Raw genomic sequence first — 13096 nt, 5'->3', positions numbered from 1 at the left:
TTTTTATTCGATCGTTAAAAAAGTTTTGTCATTTAATGATATTAAATAATGAAAAATTTATTGTGAATAATGTGAAAATTATTATGAATTATTATGAAAAATGTGAGGACTTTATGTTTTGACATTTAAATTAAATAAGAAAACAAAAAGAAAAAAACAATTTCAAAAAGTGAAATTAATCTCATTTGGCTTTGGTGTTATGGCTCTAATTATTAACTCATTTTCGATCATCTTTCATCTTCCATAATATTCCATTTAATGTTTTATTAATTTAACTATTTTAAATAAAATTATTTTCATTTATTTATAAATTCTCATAAGATTTGTTTACATTAACAAAAAAAAAAAATAAAAAAATAAACTCCATGAAGTTGGTTGATAAGCTTAAAAGCCATAAAGAAGATTACATGGCTCTATAAAAATAATTTTTTCTACCGCGATTTCTTTTTATTTCGCGTTACGCACTTCGAAGAAATCTCCGAAGATCTCCAAAAGAAGAGGAAAGAAGAAGAAGAAGAAGAAGAAGAAGAAGAAGAAGAAGAAAAAAAATATATATATATATATATCTAAAGAGAGAGAGAGAGTCCTACTTCTTCTCTTCGTCGTTCATCCCTCTAGCAGCATAAGCTCGAGAAAGAGAAAGGTAGACATTTACTCCACGGTAGAAAAGGAAAGTTCGTCTTACTTTATCCAGCTCACTTTTAATATCGCACACCCCGCGTCAGAATGTTTCTTACTATAATCTTCCGAGCCGGCTTTCTTACTTAAAATGCAAATATCACCTGCTCGGTCCTTGTCTTTTTCGTCGTCGGCATCGTTGAGAAAAAGGACAGCGGGGGATAAAAAATTCGCTGAGGACGTCTCGTCTCACATTCCCTAAGAGGAAAACTGCGGTTCTGGCCTGTCGTTTTTACCGTACTTTTCCATCTACCTCTTTGTCCCACTCTTTTCGACCACACCTTATATCACCTACTCCCTTTCTACTTCTTCCTTTTCTTTACGTTCGATCGTACAGATCATAATGTTTTTTATTTCCTTTTTTTTTTTTATTTTTTTTTGCCATTTAACGTCTGTTCTCACGATATGTATGCATCGTAAAGAAAAACCGATAGGACGTATTGACTGCAATTATTTACAGAAATAATCTATAATTCTTTTTCTTAACTTTTTAATAGGCATCATTAGACGTGTCCTACATTAATCATAAATTAGAAATAAATAATCTTAATTAGATTTTAGTTTGTTCGTTTTTTTCTTTAATAAATAATCTTAATAAATAATCATATATATATATATATATATATAATGTTAAATAAAAATATATTGTATTTAATTTCATTAAAAATTTTTGATATTAATAATATATTTTTGATTTCTATTATTAACGTATAAATGAAAGAAAAAATTATGAAAGGAAGAAAAAAAAGGGAGAAAGTTAATTTTCCATATTATCTTTTTATCGATAATCCAATAAAATAATTAATATAGATAATTAAAGAAATAAACTTTTCATTGTAAAAGAATTGAAATAATTGTAGGAGTTTTTGCATTAGTATTTTATAGTATAGGGATGTAGAAGATGCTTACGATACAAATGGTGCAGCGCATCGTCCATCCAGGTCCTTTTAACCCCTTGTAAGCTAACGTTGGGGTAACTGCAAAGCATCGGCCGAGGGAGTCTGTTGTTCTGGCAGCGGTTGTTGGCTCACTAACTGCTCGACCAGCCGCCTCTCTCTCGCAAATTACCTCCAATTTACCACTAAAGTTGCACAGGAGCTCCACTGTCCTCCTTTCAAATCCTAGATATCCCATCGTTCGCACGCACACACGTTCTCCTCCTTCCTCTCTCTCTCTCACTCTCTCTCTTTTTCTCTTTTTCTCTCTCTTTCTCTCTCTCTCTCTCTTTCTCTCTTTCTCTTTCTTTCTCTCTTTCTCTCATTTCTTTGGATTCTGCTTTTGCACGAAACTCCTTCGGTCTCTCTAAGTATTTCCGACCGGTCTAAATTATTACCTACTGTTCTTATGCTAATTGCTTCTTTCGCGCTTATCTTATTTCTATTCTTAAACACGAGGACTGCCTTCTAAGGAGAGACATTACTCCGAGTCACTAATTATCTACTTTTAGAATTCGCCCAGTTGGGTTACATGAAACAAAATCTCTAAGATCTTTTCGTTGAAATAAATAGAAACATCTTATCGAACGTTGAGCCAAAAACTTTGTACGTTTTCGAGGAATGTGTTTTGTGGAGGAGATCGAAAGAGGAAAAAAAGGGAGAGAGAGAGAGAGAGAGAGAGAGAGGAGAGAGAGAGAATGCGAGAAAAAGATAGGAGTAAGAGGGTATAGAGTGTGGGTTAAAGGTGAAGGAAGAGGAAAAGGAGAGCTTGAAAACCGATGGAAGTACCAGTATGCAAATGTCCAGTCTCTCGGCAATCTGCTTAACTTCTCGTCTCAGAATTTCTCGACTTTCCCGTGGAAGCTTATGTAAAGTCGAGCGTCTATTAATAATGTATTAAGTAATTATAAATACGGGGAAGAAGAGGAAAGAAGAGGGTTGAGACGTCGCGTCAAGTGTACCGTGAGTTTTATTGCTCCTAGGAGCGAGAAGAAAGGAACAAGTCAGACTTAGACGATCCTTCATTTTTATTTTATTCTTTATACCTTCATTTTTTGTTATATTTTCGAATTATCGTCAAAATTCGATCCGTTGATTTTCTTTCACGAATTGTCAATAATTCAGATCGTTTGTTATTCTTTTTATTTTTACGATCTATTGCAACTCGTAACATTGCTTTCTCATATTGCAAAGAACAAGTAAAATCACTAAAGAGATGAGCGTTTAGTAAATGATAAAGAGGAGGTACCATTCGGTATAAATTTCAGAATAAATTTCAAAATTTCTTTTTTTTTGGAGAGGGGGGTGTGGAATTACCGACGTGGATTTAGTCGACGGACCTTTTAATGGAACTCAGCTTTCGTTATTGCGTTTGGAAGCTACTTGACCGTTAATTGGTGCAATTTGGATGAACGAGTAATTCGATATTAATGCCATTATGAGACTTCGTCCTTATATCCTCTAATGTATCATTTTCTCTCTTTTCTTTTTTTTTTTCACTTTTTTTTTTATGTCTATATTGCCGTCGACAATTTTGAACTCGTTAAATAAATTGTAACATTGTAAATTTCAAACCAACTTTCGAAGTTGACCCATTGGTGAAGAGAAAAAAAATTTTTTATTGACCAATTAAAATTCGTAAAAATTGTTTAAATATATATTTCTCTTAGGCTCAAGTATTATCATTATAGCGTGAATTTTCTTCTTCCTTGTTTAGATTCAATTTGCAAAGGCTATTTTTGAAATAGTATAAATATCAGGTGTACTAATGTTCGCTCTTCTTCGTTTACTCTCTCTCTCTCTCTTTCTCTCGCTCTCTCGCTCTCTCGCTCTTCCAAATCTGCATTTATGTACATATGTACACGTGTGTGTATGCTTATATTTACATAAATGTATGTGCGTACATGTGAAATAACATGCAGGCATCTGCATATACACCTAATGAAGTATAAGCGCACTTACTGTTACTGGCAACCACGATACGCGTATCCGTTCACTCATAACATTAATGGCAATTAGAATTATTAACATATGTGTACGCCATGCGGGTATTTGTTATTAATTTGGTGATACATATTATCATGGAAAAATTGTTAATTTGCGATCTTAATAACATTAATGAAGATAAATTTAACGAATTACAAGAGTCGCCGGGATTTATTATATATTACAACTGTTTATTAATATGAAAGAAATAAATAGAATAGTTTTTTACTTTTTGTTCTGAAAAAAAAAAGATTCACTGACCGTACAAATTACGTAGATGAAAAAAATCTCTCTCTCTCTCTCTCTCTTGTAATTTGATGTTTCAGATAGACATTTTTCACAACTTATTTCTTCTCAGATATTATTTTACTGAATATCACAAAACGAGTGTATGAGATAACCTTTCTATATAATCAAGAGAAAAGGGTCAAATAATATCTTGCAAAATGATATTCTTGGAAATCTGTCAATTACATTCGTTGTTCACAATTATTATTGATGTCTATCAGTACAATAAAACAAGAGAGAGATAGAGAGAGAGATAAAGAGGGAGAGAGAGAGAGAGAGAGAGAGAGAGAGACAAAGGGATGAAAAGCGAACAGAGAGAAATGATATACGAATTCATTCATCTCTCTCATGAATACGTCGTCCGTATGATTTAGGATAGATTGATCTAGTTAAAGATTGATATTTCAAACTCTAACTATATGTTATCGATTTAGTACACGTTCAAAATGTTCCGAGAGATTCATATACCTATATTCCATTATAATCATATCTCTAATATCGAGCAATATTTGACGAATATGATACCCGTTATATATATATATATCATTTTCGTTCTAATCGTGGATCATCAACAAAAACTTCCGAACACTTTTCGATCACTCGTCAGCCTTATCTTATATTTCATTCGATTCTTTTCGAGGTAAGACGTGAAAGGCCGAAGAAATAGAGAATGAATCTCAGCCAGCGAGTGCATATTAAAGAAGAAAGAGGAAGGGCACGTCGCAGAACGATGAGAATTTATGGTCTCCTCGCGAATCGCAAATACAATTTAAGCGCTGTTGATCCCAGTGTGACAAAGTGCTTCGCATGATGGATGTAGCCGTGGTTGCGTTTGTTACGCTTCAGGAGAGAACCGAAAGAAAGAGAGAGAGAGAGAGAGAGAGAGAGAGAGAGAGAGAGGGATGAAGTTTGTCACATAGGGTCGACCAGGACACTCGATAAACGAAAGAGAAAGCTAGACGGAGCTTCGATAAAGAAGAAGAAAGCGAGAGGGAGAGAGAAAGAGAGAAAGAGAGAAAGAGAGAGAGAGAGAGAGAGAGGATTTGCGAATAAGGAAATGAAGGGCAAGGGAAGAGAAGAGGAAAATGGTAGGAGAGGGCTGTCGCGTGACATCCTACTTAGTCCGCAATTCGCAGACCATTCATCTTCATGCGCGCGGAGTTCGATCATGAGAGTTGGAAGTTTTAAGCCTTGATTCGCGAGTTCTACTCCTGTCTTTCTCTATCTCTTTCTTCATCCCTTCCTCCCTATCTCCATCTCTATTCCTCTTTTTCATTCCCTGGCCAATCCTACAGATTCCATTGGTATTTGTTTTACGTGCAGATGTTGAAACATTTTTGACATTCTAATATGTTTCTGATAATATAAATCGTAAGATTATTTTAAATTTGTTACTTTTTCTTTTCAAAGTTTGAGAAAGCGATAACGTTGATGGAAAAGGCATCACTATCTTAATAACTTAGTGTCTCTCGAAAGTAGAATCGATCAATATAAAATATGCGAAAAAAAATCGAAAAGATCAAGCGATAATTGGATGTACCATAACGATAATAGATTATTAAAGAAAATTGACGAATAATGAATATCGTCAATTTAATAAATGGAACGCGTTTAACTTGAACTATTACAAATTCAATTTTTACCACATTTTTCGTTAAATATAACAATAATTAATGGATTCTAAAAGAAGAAAACTATGAATGGATTAATTTTCACTTTTTCTATATCGTGGCTGACAATCGCAAAAAAATTCTACGGCATGTATTATAGCGCGTAATCCATTAATGAATAAGTTTGACTGTCTAAAATAGATTCTCTTAATTACATTACGCCAGCGAATGTTCAATGACATATATTTGCGTTTGAATCAGACGGAGAAAGAAGGACAGAGAGAAAGATAGAGAGAGAGAGAGAGAGAGAGAGAGAGAGATAGAAAGAGAGTGTTGGGCGAGGCAGATATAATGCACATATCCAGTATGCAACGTACAGGTCTCGTAGCCAATATGCAAATGAAAATCCAAGTTTCCCGCACTGCAGTGTTTGTATTCCCTCCCGATGGACCGAGACCGAGGTAGAATTTCGCTGTGTTGATATTACGCGGGAATAGTGATACAGAAGCATTCCTCTATCGGCGTACCGATGTTACAGTGAAAACAATTAAAATCTATTTTACAAAACGTAAGAAAACGACTATTACTCATTATCGATTAAAGATTTCAATTGATCCATATGAATGATTATGATAATGATAATGATAATGATGATGACGATGATGATGACGATGATGATGACGATGATGATGACGATGATGATGATGATGTCGATAATAATGATAATGCAAACGTATTTATATTTTGTTTATCTTATATCTTTAACATGTTATTATATTTGTATATAAACATACGTAGGAACGTTTAAAAGTCAATGACGATCGTATATGTTTATATATCTATATATATATATATATACAGAGAGTTTAGTTTTGGAAGAGCGCACTCGTATCCTGAGTTCCGTTAAAGATCGATCGGTTTACGTTTATATAGGCGATCGAACGAGCTTGGTCATGGTAGTTTACGTCAGTACGAGTACCGCGCGTGTTGTACAAGCTACAGGATGATGTCGTGCTAATGCACCGGCTTTGTTGTGATTTGTGTACAGTGTTTCTCCGGTCTACACGATCACTTTCGCAATGCTTTAGATGCTGGGTACAGTCGTTGTCGAAAGTAATCCAAACGATTTTTCCTATGGCATTACGTACAACGAATTGTACGTAAATACCATTGTTTATTTCAATATCTTGATACTAATATTTAAGATAATTTTTATTTGAACGTTTATACATTTTATATATGCCTTATGACGATTTAATAGATCTAATAATTGTTTAAGTCTATAAACGTATATTAATCAGTGTTATATTTAATTGAAACGATCATTTATTACATCTAATAATAATTAATAGATATAATCGATTTATCGTGGTATAAATAAATCTTGAAAATCTCGACGGAGTCAGAAGATTTATTATAAGCGAGCTCGACGTAGATAATCCTTCTGGCAACATTCAATGGACAACCGATGAAAGTTCAAGTAGTCGGAGTCAACAATGGTAGAAGTCGAATATCGGAAGACAGGAAGAAGAGGAGACAGGTGGTAGACGGCATGAATATTCGCTCGAGTGGAATCAGAATCAAAGACGTTACGACGTAGATCGTACGTCACTGCCTCTCTTCCAACTCGAATCGCTGTCTCTTCTCAAGCGAGAACGTGCGAGAAAGAGAGAGAGAGAGAGAGAGAGAGAAAGAGAATACTTACGAGGGGGTTAAAATGGAGGGAAATAGCGAGTCGCTCTGCATTCTCCTCGACGTTTCCTATTTATGGCGCTTCCTAGCCAGCTAAATTAACAGGGAATGCCGCTGATCCTTATCCCTTTCAGGTCCTCGCATTTTGCATCGTCCTGGATAGATAGGGGAATGGAAGACGAAAGAAGAAGAAGAAGAAGAAGAAGAGGAGGAGGAAGAGGAGGAGGAGAAATAGAAGAAGGAGAATGAGAAACATGTGGAAGAGAAAGAGGTAGTGGGACTAAAAATGGGTTGTTAGTGTGTGTGTGTGTGTGGGTGGTATAGCGAGGAGGACGTTTTCCGAGAGTGTACGTGACCGAGCAGATAAGAGGGCGAGGACGTCGTTAGTCTCTCGCCCAAGGCGGACGAGCGTCGTCGAGCACGCGAAAATCGTACCTGCTGAGATTATCGGCCGTTATTTCGTTTACAAATTTCACCCGCCTCCCCTTCCCCCCCGACCACCTTCCTCCATCCCTAACCCCGCACTCTCAACTTCTTCCAAGGCCTCCATTCGTATCAACAGCTTCTTCTTCTACTTCTTATTCTTTTTTATTATTATACTTTTTCTTTTCCTCAGTTTTTATTTTTCTCTTCATTCTGATTCTCCCTTTTTAAGAGAACGCCAAGCTTTATCGTATTATTTACCAGCTTTCGTGTCTATCTTTTCATTTCTCTTTCTCTCTCTCTCTCTCTCTTCGAATCTCACCCTTTTGCCTTACCTTCCTCCACCTTTTTCTCCTCCTCCTCCTCCTCCTCCTTCTATAGTTTCCACCTCTAACGACGGCACTGATGTACGAGCACTTGGCTGCTTCGTGCTCGCCGATATTTCTCTTCTACCTCGATCCTGCCTTTACTCTTGATCGTCCTCGATTAATCGCCAGGGGTAGTTCCTTTAAGACAAGCTTCTCTTCCTTTTTCTTTCTTCATCCTTCTTTTTATTCTCTTTCTCTTTCATGAATTCTCCATTCATGGGTAATAAAAAGATAAAAATAATAAGAAAAGATACAAAAGAATGGTCTTCGTATCCTGTGCTATAAGGAAATAAGTTAAAGAAAAAAGAAGAAAACAGAGAAAATAATGTGTTAACCCTTCTCGGAAAAGGGATAACGCTGATTCGATTTTTAGAATCGCTTGGACGTTCGAATTTTGAAGGAGGATCAAAACGAGATGGTAGAGTTGTTGAGAATCCCTGCTCTCCTTCTCTGATTTCCTCCTCCACTCGTCCGACGGGTATATAGGTGCTCGGTAAATTCTACTAATGGAATTTATCGCGACGTTACGAGTTCAGATATAGAAACTCTCGCACCGGTGTTACCTTTTTATTGCACTTTGAACACGCTGCCGCCGACTTTGCTGCTGCGCCGGTTGGCTGGCTGGTTGGTTGGTTGGTTGGTTGGTTGGTTGGTTGGTTGGTTGGTTGGTTGGCTGCTGCTACCTACCACAGGGTTCAGTGTCGAGGGAATATCGCAGTCGTCTCGTCTATTGAGAAGGCCGGATATATTTTCGAAAATTACATCCGCTCCTCTGGATTCCGTGGAATGTGATTTATCGTTACGCTTTCGTTCTCCAGTAAAAGAGAGAGAGAGAGAGAGAGAGAGAGAGAGAGAGAGAGAGAGAGAGAGTCGCGAGATGATTTTCGTTCGTATTGGTTTTTTAAAAATTTCTCTTGGCGAATTATCGCACAAATTCAAGGAGTAAAATTTTCGCAGTATTTTAAAAACCTCCGAAAAGTGAACTTACAATTCGAAGAAAACTGTGCACAGGTTAAATTGACAATTTGATAGAAGATGTTCCGTATATTTTCGAAAATTTGGATTTTCTCAAAATTCCTACACATTATATAGTTCTTTTTTTTTTGCAAGATTGAATGCATTTTATGTTTCCCCCTTTTTTCTTCTTTTTTTTCTCTTTTATCTCAGAACATGCTCGAAACAATCGAGTCAATGAACGATCATGAGTGCCATATTGAGTTTTGTGAATTTTGTACAATTTTTTCTTCATATTTATCTTCGAACGATTATACAATCTGTGTGTGTTTGTGTATGTGTGCATGTGTGTGTGGTTTATTACATAGTTTTACCGTTTTTATGCACCATCATCTACCACTACCACTATCATTAATATCGATAGAGAGATACGTGGAAGCTTCCAGCACCAGTAATATCATTGGTTTCTGTGACCCCCTTCCCCGAGGCCACCCGTATTATCTCATGACACGCGTTGTACAACAGCCTATAAATATATTTACCTCGATTCTGCTACAAACTAGAGCTTTTGCCATTTGAGCGTAAAGAGATCGAACGTTACGGCAAATAAATGCATTCGAAAATCGACTCCGATTGTTGTAGATCGTGCGAATCGAATCGGTACTTGATGATATTAATGGAATGCATTTAGACCATGACGTTGCATCTGTTCCCCATTCATTTCTCTTCATATAATTATTATCGTTATTTTCTTCTTTCCTTTTTTTTTTTTTTTTTTTTTTTTTTTTTTTTTTGAAACGAACAACAATTACTTGATTATTCGTTAGAAAAAAATTAAAACCAACGATAACTCTTTAATCACTCTATTTTCCCAGGATTAATTCGTTTATAGTATTTCAAATTGTATCTCTTTATTTTATTCTTTCTTTCTTTCTTTCGTTCTTTCATCACATTAACAATGTCGCATTAACGTAATTACTTTTTTTTTCTTTCTTTTTTTTCTTTTTTTTTTCTTTTTTTTTTTTTTCTTTTAACGAATGATCAAACACCGTTAATTCTAACGCAGACTCGCGTCGCAGAAAAATGACAAAACGGTAATCGCATAAAGTCGATCGCTACGAAACGCGAGCGATATTCGATTATCCGTTCAAACTCGGCTATTCCGGAAAGCTTTAAAGCGTAGCACCCGATAAGCGATCACCAATCGACGAACTCGAGCAAAATACAAATGCACATATACACACACACACACACACACACATATACACAAAGAGATACCATACTCGAGTCTAGAAACAGGTTAGATAAAAAAAAAAAAAAAAACAAAAAAAAAGAAAAAAGGAATCAAATGCGATCGCTGGCGACAAGGACGCGGTAAAACGGCCGCACTAAATTATTCCTCCGTTGCTGCTGCGTTTCCGCTCGCGCGCGCCTATCATTCTCTCAACGACAGAGTACTCTCACGAAGAGAGAGAGAGAGAGAGAGGGAGAGGGAGAAAGAACAAGAAGAACGAGAAAGCAAGTGCAGCCAGCTCGAGCGGCTTTAACATACATCATTCAACGAGTTGCATATTTAAATCGTTCGTGGAAAAAAGAGCTTCCGTTTTTATCCTTTATCTCTCTTCTATTCTCACCCTTCTTCTCATTTCACCCCTTTCAAAAGTCGGTTTGTTATCCTCGAGCCGAGATATACACCTCTCGGTGTACAGTTCGTTTTTACTTATTTAAGGTATACGAACGCGTGCTATCATCAGACGGGCATCAACAACGCACTATGATCAACCTCTTCGTTCTTGTCGTATCGTTTGTTCTACGAAAAATAGTAGATCACGTTTTTATATTTTTCTCTCGTACGTCTCGACGATGAACTTTCAAGCGACGTTTTCTCTTTTTTCTTTTTTTTTTGTTTTTCTTTTTTTTCATTTTTAAGAATAATTCGAAGTTTTTCAACTTCACGATATCGACTGCGTAAAAAGATATTTATTTATCTTTAAATCTAATGGTTTTTTTCTTTTTTTTTTTTTTTTTTTTTTTTAATAACTTTTATCACAATGTCAATATACTAACTTTATGAATTAGCTCGATTGTATTTGTAACATTTGAAGCGTAAGATCGTATTGTATAGTTTTGACGTAAGAATTCAGGGATAGTTTTCTCTCATTTAGAAATAGTTCGTTTTAGTCGAATAATAATGATCATGATAGAAGTCATGCAATCATACGATTAAACGATAATGGGCAATAATCGATCGGACATTCGATTATGCAGGATAGTACAATAGAGAACGATTTTTTTTTTTTTAGACGTCTGTTTGAAACTACTATTGCTATTATTATTACTATTATATTGATATTATTGGAGAAATATTTTACGCGAATAAACGAATCTGCAAACATACGGAAAACGATGAAAGGAGAAAAATCGTTGAAGAAAATAGAAACTTTCTTGCCGTCGATAGATTATCGGGTATACAACAAAGCCGATGTTCCATTATTGAATAATAGTAGACGAACGAGCAGACGAAGTCTCACATGTTAGTGATACTAGTAATATCAGAAGTCAGTCGGTAGACGGTTGTTAACTATATAGACGTCTACGAATTCTTGAACGATGAACATGGAGTAGAAAAAGGATAAAAGTGGGGGCTGTAGTTGGTTCTAGCCATTTCCAGAGAGAAAGAAAGAAAGAAAGAAAAAAAAAAAGAAGAGATAAAGAAAGGGAGTAATAAAGAGAGAAAGAAAGAGAGAAAAAGAGAGAGATAGTGAGAGAGAGAGAGAGAGAGAGAGAGAGAGAGAGTAGAGTAACGTAAATAAATAACGTGCGAAGTTTAGTTCGTGGCATGGTGCACAGAAGCTTTCGCGCATTCGTGGGCCACGTTGGGTTATACACTGCTTCCCAACTACCGTGAAACTGCACAAGGCGTCTCTCTATAAATAGCACTTTCATGTTGCTGATATCTCGGGGTCGTTCCTGGCTTGGACGTTGACGACAAGTGTATCGCTCCTACGTATTTCTTTATTTTTTTTTTTCCTTTCTTGCTTTTTTTTCTTCTTTTTTTTTCCCCTCTTTTCTTCGCGCTCTTACGCACTAGAAAGAAAAGTAAGGTGATGGAGATACGGTCAAAGGGAATTTCAAATGAGCCGATCCTTGATAATTTTTTCTTAATAACTTATCTCGTAAATCATTTTTCTCTGATATTTAGATAAATAAAAGTGTATACTTTTTTTTCTTTTTTTTTTTTGTGTGTTTTTTTTCTTTTATTATCAATAATCCGTAGGGATTCCTTCATTCTGTCTGTTAGGATTACGATCGAACGTTCGTAATGGAATTAATAAATCGAATGCGTGATAAAAAAAAAAAAAGAAAAAAAAATAACATTTACAAATTGAGCGAATAAATGTAAATAGATAATAAAAGATTTATCAAATAATTTGCTATCCGTTAGAAGGAAGATCGTGAATGAAGAAGCCTGAAAAGGTTAAACTAGTTTCAATACATCCGATGAGAGAAAGAGAGAGAGCGAGAACGAGAGCGAGAGAGAGAAAGAGAGAAAGAGAGAAAGAGAGAGTGAGAGAGAGGGGGAGAAAGAGAGAAGAGGGCAGACGCAAAAACGTAGATGGCGCGAGGAAAAAGAGGTGGTTAAGGGTTGCTCCGAGTTTGCTGTTAGTACGGAGGAGGGTTCTGTTGCAAGAGCCGAGGCAGTTTATAATGTTTATCTCATAATGCGCCGTCTCTCATCGTATTTCTTCGTGCAAAATGGTGAGGATGTTAGTCTTTCACGGTGGAAACATTAGTACCCTCCCTTGCTGCATTCTCTCTAGCCGACGAACGGCTACCACACTGGCTTTCTCCAAGAACCTTTACCAGGAAGGACTATGACGACAATGTTTTTCTTTCTCTATTTCTCCATCTCTCTCTCTCTCTCTCTCTCTCGTTTTCTCTCCCTCTCTCTCTCTCTCTCTCCCTCTCTCTTTCTTTCTTTCCTTCTATCTCTTTTGCTCTTTATCTTCTTTATTCTTTCTCTTTAGATCTACATACAAGTTATATATATTCTTGCTCACACATAACCCATATTTTATCCTAAGAAAGTTATTCCACATAGACTCCCGTCGTCTTCTGTAATATCAAATAAAGTGTTTATCAATTTAATTAGATTTAAATT

Source organism: Vespa mandarinia, chromosome 3 (genome assembly GCF_050613455.1).
Source record: "Vespa mandarinia isolate Hongniang chromosome 3, ASM5061345v1, whole genome shotgun sequence".
NCBI classification, from domain to species: domain Eukaryota; kingdom Metazoa; phylum Arthropoda; class Insecta; order Hymenoptera; family Vespidae; genus Vespa; species Vespa mandarinia.
This window is presented reverse-complemented; position numbering follows the sequence as displayed.